Raw genomic sequence first — 5,665 nt, 5'->3', positions numbered from 1 at the left:
ACTGAATCCTTCCACTATGGAAATGGGAGAGGACTGGAGAACGTCCTTAAATGTAGGATGTAGCCTGTCTTGTACACCCCCTCTGTGTCTATAAATATAACACACCAATGAGATCAAGGAGCAGTAAAGTTTATAAAACACTTTACAAACATGGTCCCATTTCAGCCTCATGTCTATCTGGTGAAGGAGGTACCACAGGCACTATTATTCCCAGTTTATAGAAGAGTAAAGTGAGACTCAGAGAGATTATGTTACTTGCTTATGGCCACTATAAGTAACACTGTAAATGTTATGGTAAACTGAGGCACAGAGAAGTTATATGACTTATCCAAAGTCACATAGTCACCATGCCTGAAGCAGGATTTGATTCCAGGTCTTCCTGATTCAAGACCAGTACTTTATCTGCCTCTCAGAAGACTAGAGGATCATTTGAGTGGAAAATGGGATATTTTCCCCTTTTTTAAAATACTTTTTGTGTTAATGACCTTGAATCCGAATAAAAGTCTTGACTCTGTCCAACCAGTGTCCTATCTTCTCTGAGCCCAAGTAACCATGGGACAAAATAACATGAGAAGAAGAAAGGAGAGGAGAGGAGAGATTTTGTATTTCCTTTATATTTTGCATATACTCACATTTGTACATATTGTTTCCCCCATTCAATGTAAGCTCCCTGAGGACAGGTCTGTCTCATTGTTTTTATTGTATCTCCATTGCCTGGCATACAGTAGATTATTCATAAATGTTGACTGACTGATTGCCTGTTGCACTGGATTGTTGTAAGAAGATGAATGGAATACCTGATAACCATGCAAATGTAAACTCAGGTAGCACCTGAGAGTCTTTCCTCATCTTCACAGTTGTAAGGACTCACTCATTCTCCCCTCCTTCAAATTGCTTTGTATTTACTTGTGTATGTGTTGTATTCCCACAACACCATCATGTAAGCTCCTTGGAGGCGAGGTTTGGTTCTTTTCCGGCTGTTCCCCAGCACCCTTCCCAGTATCATAAACAGTTAACATACCCCCATGCCTAGAACGCTAATCCTCTTCCACTTGTCCTTCTGCCTTCCTTGCCTTCCTCAAATTCCAACAAAAATCCCACCCTCTACAGGAAGCCTTTCGAACTCATCCTTAATGCTAGTCCCTTCCCTTTGTTGATTTTCTCCAGCTTATCCTGTATATATTTTGTTTTGCCCTTGTTGGTATAGACAAAAAAAAACTCAAGAAAAATGAAGTTGAAAAAAAGAGTGTGCTTCAGTCTATATTCAGTTGGTATTTAATTTAATTTATTCAGAAGTTCTGGGAAGAAATCATCTTTTTTGGGGTTCTGCTTCCCTAGAATGTGTTTAGAGTCATTTTTAAAGGTATGTGGAGGGATTTGAGGGAGAGCTCAGGTGACTCCCTACCTTTACTCTGCCATCTCGACTCCAACCTCTCCAGAATATTATAAAGAAGAAAGATGGTGACCTTGAACATCCCCAAAACTAGAGAATCAAAATAATTAGGAACATATTCAGGCTAGAGGAGTTCATATTTACTCTTGATTCACTCTATGCAATCAATTCCATTAAACCCTTACTTACAATCATGTTGTGGAAATTGACCACAGAATCAGTCAGCAATTTTATTTAACCATTTCATCTCTAGTAGGGTTTCATTCACTTCCTAAAAAGTCTTAACCTAAAGTCCCATTCTCCAATGGCCACTTTGCTTCCCCAATAGCTCACCATTTTCAAAGATTTAGCCAGTTCTTGCCTTCCCATTCATTCCCCTTTACCCTTAGCTATCTATCTAGAAATGCTATCTAATTAACATCTATATTTCACTTTTCAAAAGCTCTGTGTAAAGGAGTAACTTTCCCTTCCCATTTAGTTTGATGTGGTCACAGAGGGCCCAGAATGTAATTACAAAGTGTAAAGTAGGTGTTAAGGAATTTCCTACAACCCTACAATGTCATATGTAAACAAGATACTATACATCTACATCCAATTATTTCTTTTTAAGTTTTGAATCCTTTGGGCAAAGAAGGCAGCAGCATGATTGGGTAAGGTAGACAAGCTAGCCACATTTCTGAAGATTCTAAATAACTGGATAAGTTTTAGCAATTTCAGTTTAGGTATTAAGGAATCCAAGCATGAGATTGCTTTGAGGAAGCAGACGCCTTTGGGGGTAGAAAGAGGAGAGGACTTTCTTTCCTTCTGCATCCAGCCATGTCATCAGAGCTAACAGACTGATAGAAGAGACACACACACACCAGAGGACAGACACGGATATCCTCATGGAAAGAGGTAGCTTCAAAGAGTGTAGAGTGCTGGATATGAACTCAAGATAGGATCAAGTCCTCAGAGCCTGAGTGACTCATGCAGCAGAAAGTTGAACTTAAAAGACTCAGTGTAAGGACCGTTCAAAGAGAGAACTTCCATTACCAAAATTTGTGAGTTACGCTTTGGCACATACATGTCTTTGAATGTATCTCACTATCATGGTATTCTAAATTTAAACCCAAGCTTCCCATAAATGCTGTATGTATCTGTGGAACATTGTGCCCCAAACTTTTTTTTATAGGGGGAGGAAAAGTTGTTTTGTAACAGCTATCATCTTAGTCATTTTTTTTCCTAAAAAGCTAATTGTCTACTGACTGATTCTTAATAGGAGGCTCACCTGTGGGGGCTTGTGAACTACAGGGACAGGCATAGTCACCCACACAGTTACATCTAGAATCCAAGGATAGCAACCACCCTTTGGGTAGTCCATGTATAAGTGTGAGTTCAGGTTTGAGAAAGTAGCTTAGAGAGAGAAACTACACACACACACACACACACATATGTGTGTATGTATGTATGTGGTGTGTGTATACATATACATATATATACCTATATATAAAATGTCAGAGGCAGCATTTGAATCCTGATCAGTTTTCTATTATTCAGTGTGGTCTCTTATCTAACATCTTTGGGTCATGCAAATCATTTTCTTTAAACCATTCCAAATTCTAAAAAGGCAAAGAAAAATTATAGCTAATTATATCGTTACTGTTTATAATATCATCATTAGCAGGAGTTCTCATATTGATAGGGTTTGGGGGAATATATGGAAGTATGGAAGCATTAATATATTAGGTTTAGTTAGGTCACATTTCTAATGTAGTAGTATTATATTTTTAACACATGCTGGATGCTTACACTTTACAGTGTGACTATAAAGGAATGAAAATTGTTTATTTTTTTTAAATCCCAGAATTTCTCCATAGATAGAAACCAATGATGTCAGAGCCACGATTCAAACCTAACTCCAAGGCCAGAGTTCTCTGCACTACCACACCCTGCCCCCTCTTATGATCATGGGGTATACATCAGGGCACCTATGGGCTTATTCACATATGTATAATTAATACATATATAGCATTTATGCTCCTTTTATAGGACTTTTAATTTCTGGTTGCTCAGTATTGTATTTAGGATAATGGGATATGACGCTATGGCAGATTATTGAAGCTAGCTGTTTGGGGAATTTCTGCATTTTTGTTTTTGTTTTTTTCTTTTTTGAGATGGATGCGTGCTATAGTAGGTAAAAATATCAGAAATGATTCAAACCTTGGAAAGACAGGACACTCTGGCCCCAGTGTCCTGCTCTATTGTTACCTATGAAACCTTGGACAAATCACCCCTCTGGACTGCCATTTCCTCATCTGTGAAGTGAGGCTGGATTAGAAGAATGCAAGGTAAAGCAAAAATGGTATGTGACAGCTAGCAAAGTTCATAGGGTTTTAGGCTTAATTAACAGAAGTATGATGTTCCAAATGAAGGTAGAGAAAGGCCTGACATACTCTGCTCTGACCTGAACATGCCTAGTCTTGTGTTTAGTTCTGATCATCTTCTATCAAGAAAGATAATAAACTACAGCAAATGGGTCAAACACAGGGCTGGGGAACACATCTGATCCACAACACTGCCTGAGGAGGGCCCAAACCAGGTTGAAATGAAACTTGGAAATATTTAACAAAATAGATAAAAAAAAACATAATAAATCGTAGATATTACATTTTTAAAATAAGCTAACATGTGACCCCTCAGGGATCCTTATGGATAGTATAATGGTCCATTTTTGAGTTTAGACCATTGAGCTATAACACATTGGAGGAGAAAGTGAGGCTGGTGATTTTGCGCAGCCCTCCCTCACCTAAATCCAATTCACTTGCATGTCATGGCACCACCTCCCTGATGTCATGGTCCTCTTCGGATGAAGAATGAAGGACAAACAACCACAATGGGGGGTGGGAATTAGGAACTGCCATATGTAAAGCAATAGAAGAAAGTAGGGGTGCGTACCTCAGAGAAGACTTTAGGAGGAATGTGAGAACTTTCTTAAACTCTGGAAGGGCTTTCATGTGGAACATAAATTAGCCTTGCTTTGCTCAGTTGTAGAAGGACTAAAAGTATGGATAGAAGGAAAGATTGAATAAACACTTGCCAGAGATGTTGTAGTGAAGGATGCCCATTCAGGAACCTCTGAGCTCCATTCTACATCTGAGATTCAAGCATTCTATCATTTTTTTAATGTTTATGACTTAAAGTTGGTAGATCTCTGTTTTTTGTAGCATCTTCCTGGTCACAATTTTTTTGCTGTCCATTCCTTAGTCAGGAATTGTTGTTTGGACGTTTCAGTCATGGCTGACTCTCCATGACCCCATTTGGGATAGTCTTGGCAAAGATACTGGAGTAGTTTGCCATTTCCTTCTCCAGCTCATTTGACAGATGGGGAAACTGAGGCAAACAGGGTTAAATGACTTGTCCAGGATCACACAACTAGTAAATGTCTGAGGTCAGGTTTGAAATCAGGAAGAAGAGTCTTCTTCTTCTAGAAGAAGATGCCTCTAGATACCTCTACTCAGGAGTGCTCCCAGTTAAAACCATTGTTCCTATGGGGAAATGTTATCTGTTTTACAATTATGGACTTTACAACATATTTTCCAAAAATGAGTTCTATTAAAACATGAAGACTCTCTATAATTAAGTATATTCGGTTAAGAAATAGAGCAAAATAAAATGATGACAGACAATCCCTATAAAGCAATGATTCTATTCACATCCATCTGGGACTAGGGCGTAATAGAAACATTAGTTTGTTTCATTCATTCATTTGTTCAACAGCAGGGGGAGATAGAAATATAAACAAAAATCAGTTGAGCCCAGGAGGAATTTTGGAATAGCTTCTGCAAATACAAACATACTAAGCATTGTCATTTTAATCCTCGGTTTACATAGCAGACAGATCCTTTATCTACTTTTGCTCAACAACAGCCCAGGCCTAGCCAACAATTATGGAAATTTAGAGGCAGAAGGGAAAGATTAATTCTGAAATTAAAAAATATTCAATACACCGATGGTTAAGATACTTCCACATAGATCTCTATTGCGTCTAGGGTTCAGTATAAACTCCTTGTCTTGGCATTAAAAACTCTTCTTATATGGTTCCAGACTTTTTCAGACTTATTGTGCATAGCTTCTCTTTGTATAATCATTCCAGCCAAATTTGCTCTGATGTTAATTCTTGATTTCAAAAGAAAATAAGCATTTTAAATTATGATTTTAAGTTGATTTCCTCCTGGAAACAAAGATAGATGGATGGATGGATGGATGGATGGATGGATGGATGGATGGATGGAT

Source organism: Petaurus breviceps, unplaced genomic scaffold (genome assembly GCF_028583685.1).
Source record: "Petaurus breviceps papuanus isolate PSGF00001 unplaced genomic scaffold, PetGlider_PUasm1.0 186, whole genome shotgun sequence".
In the NCBI taxonomy this organism is placed as follows: domain Eukaryota; kingdom Metazoa; phylum Chordata; class Mammalia; order Diprotodontia; family Petauridae; genus Petaurus; species Petaurus breviceps.
This window is presented reverse-complemented; position numbering follows the sequence as displayed.